Source organism: Maniola hyperantus, chromosome 14 (genome assembly GCF_902806685.2).
Source record: "Maniola hyperantus chromosome 14, iAphHyp1.2, whole genome shotgun sequence".
NCBI classification, from domain to species: Eukaryota; Metazoa; Arthropoda; class Insecta; order Lepidoptera; family Nymphalidae; genus Maniola; species Maniola hyperantus.
Window position 1 is genome coordinate 2652964 of NC_048549.1, and position 12298 is coordinate 2665261.

The window sequence follows — 12298 nt, forward strand, 5'->3', positions numbered from 1 at the left end:
AAAACTTACCTTAGACCACATTTGGACCGAGAAAGCTGAAATTTTGCACAAAAGTTTCCTTTATAATGTAGACAAGGACTAAGGCCGGATAAAATAAGAGAAACTGACTGACTGACATAATATCAGCATACCTACAACTAGTCTACCAATCCGCACATCGCCAGTGCAGCGTGGTAGACTATGGCCAAAGGTGGTCTGTGGTTGATCATGATGATGATGACCTACAACTCAAACTATTTGGCCTAGTTTGAGATTATTCATATAGTTTCTCTCTATGACGTAGACCACTACTGAGAAAGGTTTTTGCTAAATTCCAATGGGATATAAAAAAATGGGTAAATATTATAATAACCATGTGGGTATACACCACGACAGTTTAAATTCTATTTGAATATTAATAGGTATCTAACACTCGCAAGTGTTCAAGTCCTATAAAAAGACTGGCTAAGTCATATTAATATTATACATCTGCCAGGCCCAGTATGTACCTAATAGTCGATGATAATGTATGCAAAACACAAAGTCCTGTCTATTCAGTTAATGCACGGCACACACCACACTCCATAAATATCGTTGACGCATGAAGTTTCTTTCGAATATTCATTAAATTATTTTAATTACAATTTATTATTGTTTTATCTATATGCCTAGATCTACCCAACCGATCTATCTATGAGATAATCTATCTTTCTGTTCGTTTGAAAAAATTCTATGTACGACTGAAATTTGTAATTATTATTTTACACAACTGCCAATAAAGGAGTGTAATGCTTTTGAAGTTCATGTAAGTATCACCTTCATATTATTATATGTAGGTACCTAATACTCATCTAGTAAGTTGTGATAGCCTAGCGGAGGTCGGGGGTTCGATCCCGGGCACGCACTTCTAACATTTCGGAGTTATGTGCGTTTTTAAAACAATTAAATATCACTTGGCTGACATACATAAATGTAAAAGCCTGTTAATAAAAGATTAAAAAAAAATATATATATCACTTGCGTTAACGGTGAAGGAAAACATCGTGAGGAGCCTGAGAGTTCTCCATGTTCTCAAAGGTGTGTGAAGTCTGACAATCCGCAATGGGTCAGCGTGGCAGACTATGGCCTAAGCCCTTCTCACTCTGAGAGGAGACGCGGCTCAGTAGTGGGCCGGTAATGGGTTGATCATGATGATGATGATGGCGATATGGATAAGAATTAGGTTAGGATTGTTATGGATAAGGTACAAAGTCGTGTCTAAAAATAAGTTATCTACACCAACCTTTCCATAGTAATCTCGAGAACAGCTGAACCGATTTCGCTAATTCTTTTTTTATAATATTCCTTGAAGTACGAGGATGGTTCTTACGGAGAGAAAAATTTAAAAAATTTGAATCGACTGTTAGGCGGAACGAAGTTCGCCAGGGCAGCTAGTATCCTAATCCTAATAATATTATAAATGTGAAAGTGTGGATGTTTGGATGTTTGTTACTCAATCACGCAAAAACTACTGGACTGATTTAGCTGAAATTTGGAATGGAGATAGATTATACCATGGATTATAACATAGGCTACTTTTTATCCCGGAAAAAATTCCGCGGGATTTTGAAAAATGACGCGGACGAAGTCGCGGGCATCAGCTAGGATTAATATAAAAAAGATACTGTTAATTCAATGTCAATATTCATATCAAATTAACTATTTAATGTTACATAATATAATATGGCCATTTAAAAGCTGTATACGTCTCTATTGATGGATATAAATTGCATACGTTACGTAGTTTAATAGAACTTATAAATATTCAAGTTTCACTTGACATTTCCTAGGTCTTGAATTAATTGAGCTCATATTGAGTTGGTCTCTTTGACATAATATACCTATAAGTTATGTATAGTGTGCGCTCCAAACAAACGTAGTTTGGTAATAATATTTCCTAACCTATTTGTAGCACTGTTTTACATATAAAAGTAAAATAGAGTTGTAGCCGAAGAGCCTAAAATTTTCTTTTATTATGTTTTATTCGGTTTGGCTAAAATGCTTATATGAATCCAATTTCAAAGTTTTTACTTTTTTAAATATTTTATAAGTCGGTACAAATCATTTATTATTGATTTATTTATTTACCAACGTAGTAGGTACCTACACCTTACAGTCTTAGGTTTAAAACTTCTCAAGTTTTTAAACTATGTAAGTATATTTTTATTCATGTTGGTATAAGAAAACAGGATTTCTCTATAATACGAATAGATTGAGCCGAAATTTTCACATGAGGGAAGCGAATGCAGAGCCTTTTTGCCTGCATGAAGTACTAGGCCTATTAAAACCGTTACGACTGGTTACACACAACAGATGTCACGTCACTATCAACAAATTTATCGTAAACTATTCATTTTATACAATACAATAAAAATAGTTAAACAATAGTTCTAAATGTCAGTTAAGATACACTTGTTTACCGCCGACAGTTCGGACAGGAGGCCCTTAGGATAGACAGACGTACAAAAATTACCTATAGATAGTCTAGGGTGACATGCAGGTGCGTAATAGGCCTTACTACCTATTTCGTTTTTTATTTTTGCTATTCCGACGTCAAGATCGTTTAATGTTACTTAGATATTATTTATTACTGTAATTGCTGATATTGGAAACTTTTTCAAGCGATACCTACTACCATCTATTTTTGAAAAAACCGGCCAAGTGCGAGTCAGGCTCGCGCACCGAGGGTTCCGTACTGCAGTCGTTTTTTTTTCGACACGCACACGATAATTAATATATCTATATATAATATTAAATAATGCACGATAATTCAAAAACTATGATGCATAAAAATAAATGAAATGAACAGGTAAAGCCCTTTTATACCCCACTTGAAATAGGTAAAAAATTGAAAATACTAATTATTAGTTCATGACCACATTTTTTTTTGTGTGATGAAACCTTAAATTCACGGTTTTCAGATTTTTCCCCTTAAGTATGCTGTAAGACCTACCTAAGATCTACTAAGATCGTACCGTTCAAGTTACTACTTCGTGCTATCTTAGATAACTTAAAAGATACTTACCATAGTAGGTACTAGATTATAATTTGAAGTAAGTGCCTACTGTCAGCAAAAAATTACTGTACGATCAATTAAAAGAGAAAACTTAATAAGTTCGAAACGGTTAGCGCTATTTCTCTGAACAAGCTTACCCATTAATAAAACTTTCCAAGGAGTAAGTAAGCACTTAAACTAAGCGTTTCCAACTAGCTAACTTAACTTTGTGCAGTTATAGAAAACAAGTACAGTTAAAAGACATTATATCATGCATAGCAAAAGTGACAAAAAAATCGGTGATAGTCGAGTGGTTGACACTGTGTCTTTTGCATACTGGCAACAGAAATACATCATCCGTGAAAATTTCAACTGTTTAACTATCACGGTTCACAAGATACAGCTCTATGGCAGACGGACAGACAGATGGACAGACAGACGGACGGACAGCGGAGTCTTAGTAATTGGGTCCCGTTGTAGCCTTTGGGTACGGAACCCTACAAATCGGCGAAAGTGCGACTCGGACTCGCACACGAAGGTTTCCGCACCATCGTACAAGAAATCTCACTTTTTAATTTTGCCTCTCTATGCCTATTACGGTTCACGAGATACAGCTCCCAGACTGACAGACGGACGGACGCTTAGTAACCGGGTTCCGTTGGTACCCTTTGGTTACGGAACCCTAAAAAGTTAAAGAAAATAGCCATCCAAATTACCAAACAAATCAAAAGTTCGGTACGAAGTCAATATTTTACACAAACACATTATTATCGTAACTCGATCACGGATCTCAGAACAACAAAACATCACTTTCACCCAAAAACCTTGCACTGCACCCTTACAAGAAAAAAAAACTGGTCAGGTGCGAGTCAGACTCACACACTAAGGGTTCCATACCGTCTTACAAGAAATAACGCTTTAAATTTTTTTGTGATGTTACCACAAATTCACGGTTTTCGGATTTTTTCCTTTAAATTTTTATATAAAAGGAAAAGGTGACTGACTGACTGACTGATTGATCTATCAACTCACAGCTCAAACTACTGGATGGATCAGGCTGAAATTAGGCATGCAGATACCTATTATGACGTAGGCATCCACTAAGAAAGGATTTTTGAGAATTTTACCCAATTAAGGGGGTGAAATAGGGGTTTGAAATTTGTGTGGTCCACGCGGACGAAGTCGCGAGCATAAGCTAGTTTGTGCTATAAGACTTATGCTCTGCCCATGTTTCTAGGTCAACGGAAAGTACGATTTAATAAGTAAGATTTAATTCTCTTGACGGATCTTGACAGTCACGACAGACAGGCACACAAGTCCTATAAAGATTCCTTCTTTTCCTTTTGAGGTACGGTACCCCAAAAAGAAAAAAAACCTACAACAGATCGACGCCACCTGAGATTTTAACAAAGGGATGTGAAGATTTTTTGTTACCGTCAATTGTCAGTTAACCCTTTCATTTGGGGCAGGAAGTCTTCGGGGTCTTTTATGCACCTGCGTAGAAAGTGAATCCGTTTTGTGGGCACAATTGCGCAAGCAATGCTGGCAAGATTTTTTTTAAATATTTTGGTCTATTGTTAACAAAATATTAAAATGTTTTGCGCTCGACTTGACTTACTTTTAGTAATCATTAAAAGATGTTTGTTTGATTTTGAGTGCGATATTAACTTTTATATATTTTTTTTATTATAGCTGTAACAAGTTTCTGTAAATATTCTATGTTTCAGCTTTAATTGTATATTAATAAAACTGCTGTAATTGATAGATTTATAGACTTCGGAAAATTCCATTAGTATTGTGTATGTTTTAAACTACTACCTTTATGACAGTGTATCTGTCTGTGGCATGGGAGCTGCCAAACGGATGAACAATTTTGATTTAGTTTTTTTTAAACTTTTGAGTACGTCAACAACACGTCTTATATAAAAGGACATTCTTTGTTCAGTAAAAACTTAAAACTAAAGCCTCGTAGGGTTCCAAACGTGCCCGGCTCTGAGAAGAACCCACAACAAACTCAGCCTATTCTTAATATTACTCGATCATTTTCATTTTCCCTTCATTTTCACCAAGTCAGATATTTCGCCAACGTCACATCACGTTGAATAATACACCATCATTTTGCTTTTTACCACTGTAATTTATTAAACCATATGGCGAGAGAAACGGCAGAAGCTGAAAATTATTGATCAACAAAAAGCGGCAATCAATGTAATGTAACAAGAAATATTCACACGCATATTAAATAGACTACTCGAATACCCCCGTGTTAGCAACAATAATGGGAATCTATTTTTTATAACCGCCATTGTGACACGTTCATCTGAGCACCTGAGAGTATTTCTATGCGGCATTGTGATTTTGTGACTACATGATTTATATTTGCATACGTTTTTAGGGTTCCATCAGTACCCTTATTATGAATGCGAAAGTGTGTTTGTTTGTTGGTTTGTCCTTCAATCACGTCGCAACGGAGCAACGGATTGACGTGATTTTTTGCATGGGTTTAGATAAAGACCTGGAGACTGACATAGGCTACTTTTTATCCCGGAAAATTAAAGAGTTCCCACGGGATTATTAAAAACCTAAATCCACGCGGACGAAGTCGCGGGCGTCAGCTAGTACCTTATAATGTAGAAACAGTAGGTAGAATCAAGATGAATATTTTTTTAAGTTTTTTTAAGATCTCAAAGTATAGAATAAATTCTTACAATCCTTACAATGCGGATTTTGTTTTCACAGTCAAGAAACTACTTACGCATATTTTTTCTTTCTTTCTTTTTTGCTTTCTTCTACTTTATTGTTCTCATACCATCATAATATCAACTCTATCAGATAAATTATTATGCCTGATATTTCAAGTTGAAATCAAATTCTGAAGTTTAGTTTACCATACTACTTAGATAGACCAATCGTATGATGAACAATCCTATAAATTATATGTCCGAATTAAACACAAAGTCACAATCAATGACTGTCTGCAGTCTGACTTATAAAAACCTTGTAGCTTTAGTTTTAAGTTCGCGTAAAAATTATCACCACTATATCATCTCACAAATCCAACAAGTGACCATCAAAAAGTGAAATTTATTACCTATTTTGAATAAAATATTTGGCTTCGACTTTGACTTTGAAATACATATTGAAAACTTCAAGAATACCTACCTGTTAATTACTTCCTGCAAACATGCAGGGTACGGTGAATGAGCAATGAATGACGTGAGTTGAATCAACAAATTCAAATAAAATAAATACACATTCTCGTACAATGTGTAATACGGAACCTTCTCAAGGCGCGAGTCCTACTCGCACTTACCCGTTTTTTTCCGTTTTGTATGAATTCGTTAGATTCTCGAAGGGTTCAATTGAATCGTTACACATTTTTTAAGAACGTTTGTTTATTAATATATTTTCGCGCGGTCTTTCATACCGTCTGCGAGCAATTAAGGGTTAAATTTAACTTGCAGATGCTCGCAATTTTGGCTACCTAAACTATAATATATTTAGGTAAATGATTTTTTCTTTGAATGACTGAATTAGTCATTCAAAGAGTAAGTAGTAAGAGATCGATGATAGGTAATAATATAATCGAGGTTTGCGACAGCCGACAGCGCATATCAGTCGATAGTGCTATTTAAGCAACATTGACCCAAGTCGATAACTAGATGGATGACTGACTTTGGAGGTCTGAATGGGACCTTTAACTGTGCCTCGAAGAGCACTTTAAGCCACTTAACGCTTCGTTACAGGACATATTCCTTGAGTTCCTTATGCACTCTAAAGGTGCATAAGGAAGGATTTTGATAAATTCCTACGAGATCTTAAAAACCTATATCCACGCGAGTGAAGGAGAGGAAATAGGCAAATTTTATTTTTTGAAACGATATTTCTTGAAACACAGCACTGATTGGTATCAAATTTGGGACATAATTTATAAGACCAGGTAGATTTTGTACACAATTCAATAGTTCGTACCTACCTACATACTCTTTGTTATGTAAAAAACTAAATCAGTAACCCAATATGCAAAACGGGCTATAGCAATGCAAATTTCTGTTTTTTTTGTTAGTCCCAATAATGGTCTAACACGACGGCTGTCGTTAGGGTAAGATATTTGAATCCGATCAATACGGTTATTGATTTTTCGAGTGATTTATTGGCTTACAGTTTTAGAATGTTTGCCTCTATGCTTGAATTTTTAATATAAGTTAGATACCTAATAAAAATAAATAAAATAAAATATCTTAACAAAAACAAGTTATTTTGGCGTCGTTTACTAGTGGTCTCCACACTAGGTTAAACCTGTGACGTGGAGACCATGATATAATAAAAATAATTCATTATACTTACTTATTTTTGCATGTGTGCATCCTTATAATATAAAAAAACTACGGTTTTGTTCAAACTTATACTCATTGGTAGATAATTATACTTAGTTACTTGAGATTTTCCACCTGGGATCCCGATATCGCTTATTGTGCTACTTCTTTGTACTTATTAATTTTAGATGTCACAATTAAACCTCATTTTACAAAAAAAACTTGTTCTAACGGAAAACCTTTTTTGTTAAAATATTTAGTTTTAACTAGTAAAAATTACTTATAACCAAAAGCGTTTATTACTACTAGGGTAATAAAACCCAATTCTTTTTAACAAGATTTTTCAATAAGTTTTCAAAATACCTGTATATTTTTTCCAAAATACATATTATTATTAATCATCGATTATGTTTACAGCAATTATAAAAGAAAGTGTATAGAAATAATAATATTAGTATCGAAAAACAAAATGTCCAATTGTGTATTTGACTACATCAAAAATAAATTATTTCTCATTGATTATTCAATAGGTAGAGGGTCTTCCAAAATACGTAAAATCCACGTCTTTTGTTGGTTTTAAGTGTAATAACCATTTTAAATTATCGATTAAACTAAAAAAAGCACGTCGAATGATTGTGACGTCACACACCGGTATTTCATAGAATCGCGCATACTAAGCGCGCGTTTTGACGTTTGAAAAAAAGTTACTGATTTGACTAGTTGTCAAATACCGTATTCTCTTTTTTACATCACTGAGCAAACGCTACGCGATTCGTCGAAAAACGTAATTTCCCGGTTGACCGGCCCCCATGATTACTTACATTTGGCAATTTTACCCCAAAACAGTGCGTCCCGTCCCACATCCTTTGTTATGTCCCCTCGTCGATATCGTGGCCCAATTGGCTATCGCTTTGCTTTTCCCAATTATATTTTTCTATCGATATTTTACTAATATTACCTATAGTTATAACTAGCTTATGCCCGGGACTTCGTCTGCGTGGACTACACAAATTTCGAACCACTATTTTACTCCCTTAGGGGTCGAATTTTCAAAAATCCTTTCTTAGCGGATGTCTACGTCATAATAGCTATCTAATAGATAATACCTAATGCTTTCCCGATTATTTTCAAAATATTATATTTAATGAAAAAAAAAAACTTATAAGCACCTAGCTAGATACCTAGGTACCTACAGAAATGGTTCACTTGGAGTTTTATAAGTAGTCTGACCTTTGACGAATGATAATAATAATGAATGAAGCCGAGTGTACAAGCGTGAAAAAGTGTCCGTGAAAACATCCCTCTTCAGAGATGGGGTTGTATATTTATCACTTAAGCGATTTATACTTTAACATCACGTAAATAAGGTAAGTTTTACAATGCAAAGTTTAAGCGTTTACGCACTTTATTTTTTTTAGCTGTGCTGCAATTATAATATGTTAAGTAACACTTTTGTATGTGATTTCTTACTAAAACATTTCATATATTTTTAACTTTTTTTTTGGCTCAGATACAAGTAAGCTCTTGACTGCAATCTCACCTGATGGTAAGTGATGATGCAATCTAAGATGGATGCGGGCTAACCTGGAAGGGGCATGGCAGTTTTTATTAAACCCATACCCCTTTGGTTTTTACACGGCATCGTACTGGAACGCTAAATCACTTGGCGGCACGGCTTTGCCGGTAGGGTGGTAACTAGCCATGGCCGAAGCCTCCCACCAGACATTTTAGGTTGAAATCATTGAAATCTAAATTCTGTCATTACAGCAGTTACATTTAACCTTTACAAGAATTACTAAGCAATAACAACAATTTATTATATTTGCTATTAAAACAACAACAAAACCATAAACCGCAGGTTAGTCGTTAAATGTCAATAATTTTAATGAACTTCATGCCATTTAACGATTGTCTTCAATTACAGCTGCACTTTCGGTTTCGCTTGAACTAAATCGATACTTGCTGTCATTCGAAAATAATAATCGACCTGCAACCCAAGCACAACCTATCGCTGGGGCTTGTTCATCGAGAAAGCGTTACAAAAGCTACGATTATATTAGCTTCTGAACAACGGCGTTGACTCTCCATACCTATCTGCTTTCAAAAATATCTTTAAGGTTAACGGGTTAACTCTCGGCATCGGAAACTGTTCCATATTGCACCAAGCAAGACCTTAGCAAGACAAAACATGCCAATAACACATTTATAAGTAGAAGTTGTAACCAAGCTAATCATTTATTCGCGCAAAAAAATATTTTTCATCTCTCTCTTCATAGGTATAAATTAGTAATTAAGGATGTAATACCTATCAAATATTGCCTAGTTATAGTTAATACTTTAGTCGATTTTAGTTTGTTCCGTGTTCCATAAGTTGTCACCTACCTAGTTAGTGATTACTGATTATATACCATTGAATTATAATGTCTGTATGTTATATACCTACTCTTTGCCTAGTTTTCATACGCGTGCTATGCCCGTGTGTTGTGGACATAATTTTTATTATAAATATTAATTTCTCATTGGAGACTGCTTAGGTTTAAGTGTTTTTATATATATATATACTAACTATTTATCTAATTGTAACTGTTTGTCTCTACAAAATAAATAAATTAAATTAAAATTAAAATTAAAATTAAATTATACATACACTATAGGTATCCAGTGGATACCTATAGGTATGTATACTTAATCGCAGCTTTTGGATTCCATCCACTATCCAGGACCATCCTGTTGGGTCAGTTTTGTTAGTACGCGACGGTGCGACTGCGATTCCATTCTTGCCTGGGAGGACAGATTATATTATTCAGATTATATTAAGTATGTCTGGAATATGGGAATCTAATCATAGGTACTTGTCTATTGTTAAAGAAAAATTGTGTTTTTACTAAAATGAGTTCAGCAAAATTTATTTTAAAAAGGGCGAACGAAGCGTGTAAGTGTAATTTTTTACGGGTATCTAATATTGTTCAAGGGACATGCAGTAGGTAGCTGTTATTGACAGTCGAGCGTTGTGATCTGTGCTCGATTGCGGTAGAATGAGATGACTCGATTTTTTAAACAAATAAAAAACTGCATTGTTGAAAATTAAAAAAAAAATATTTCTATAAGCAATAAAGTACTTAGTACCTACCTAAATACAATCAGTAATATTTAACGCGCAGTTGAGTTGGCAATTCAAAGCATTGTATTGCAGCGCTGTGGGCACAACAGCGAATGGGCGTTGAATAATTAGCTATTATTGAATGCCCTGTCACTTTATAAGGAAGTGAGGGATACTGGTTGATGCACGTGGCTCTACTTGAGTTTATTTAGAACAAAATAAGAAGATATTAGCAAATATAGAAAAACTATCATTTAATATAATATCCAAAGAATTACAAGGTGTAACCAGAACGCTAACAAAAACGTATCGTTATTGTTATACTACCTAAACACGATCCCATACCAGTAACCCCAGCCCCAGTTTGTTGTTTTAGTGATTTATTATTTTTCAAACCCGCAATGTATAGCGTGAAAAACTCGGGTTAGTGCCCCACCTACGACGCGGCATTGACTCCGAGTGGCCTACTTACGCAACTTTCTTTAACCTCTAGCGTCAGTCAGATGTTTTATTTGCAATATATCGTAAACTTTTACAAAATTATAGGTTTTTTCATATGTTACTTTCACGGCTTTTGTCTGTCTTCGTTTTTGCCAGCGTTCTGGTTACAGTCTGTATGTAGGTACACCACAAAACAGCCAGAAGCCGTGAGTGTTGGGAACTTAATGTTGACTTGACAGTCACTAGAGAAGCCGCATGAAAACTTATTTTAACGGCTTTTCCAGCGTCCCTGTTTCATGCCACGTATAACTTCATTCCTTTAAGGTAAGAATGACTAGGCAACTTCCAGGCAAGCGCTCTGTAACCTGGACCTTGTCATTGCTTTCCATCAAGCAATGATTGTCGTCAAGAGCGTAATCTTGCAAAAATTCGTTCAAAATAAGTAGTTACTATTTTAAATACATCTCGATGAGTCTACTTTTGTGTCTAAAGAAAGACGTCGTATAGGTAGGTAGATTAAAGTGAACGCAGAACCCAGAACTTTGATATTAGAACTCTACACTTGCAGTTAGATAAATGACTTAAGCCTTCATTCACGCCAGAGAACATAATTTGACACTACGGCATGCAACATGGCTGCATAGCACAATAATTTAAAAAGTAGCGAATGTCAGTCATACCGTAGGTAACATTTCAATTGTACAGCATGATGTTATTTTGACATAAAATAGACTGCTTGGCATGCAGTTTAAAATCGCAAAATTAATGTTTCCATTTATAGCATGCCGCATTTTTGCATGTCGCTCCGGCGTAAAGCAGCCTTTAGATATTTAGTTAGCACGAGTGCCATGTCGTGGCTAATTTGCGTATAATAGACTTGTTAAATCGAGCCAAGATATAAAAGATAAAAGATATGTCACTATAAAGAATTATTATCTTATTCCATGATTAAACGTTTTATTTTTATCACCATTGACTCATTATGGTGCTAGTCTTAATCATTTTAGTCACGTATAACTGACTACCTGCTTACATTGTTGTTTAATTGAATAGGTAGGTACCTATCTATTAAAAGTGATACCTAACACATAAGATAAAGTAATACCACCTTTGTGAAAGGATACGTACTTAGTCGCAAACAAAATCTGACAGAAAAATCGATTAACAAGATAAGTAAGATTTATCGATATACATATATAAGATAAGTACATAATTATACCTACTTATTATTTAGACAAATTACTTACCTAGTAGTACTTCTGTCGACTACAAGGTGATAGATTAGATGTATCCGTAACATCCCGGCAAACGCACAACAGACGGAAACGTTTAAGTGCGGAAACCAGCCCAGAGAGAGAAGAAGAAGAAGAACATCCCGGTAAGCTGAGGTTAGGACTGATGTGTAGATCTACCAAAAATCAATAAACC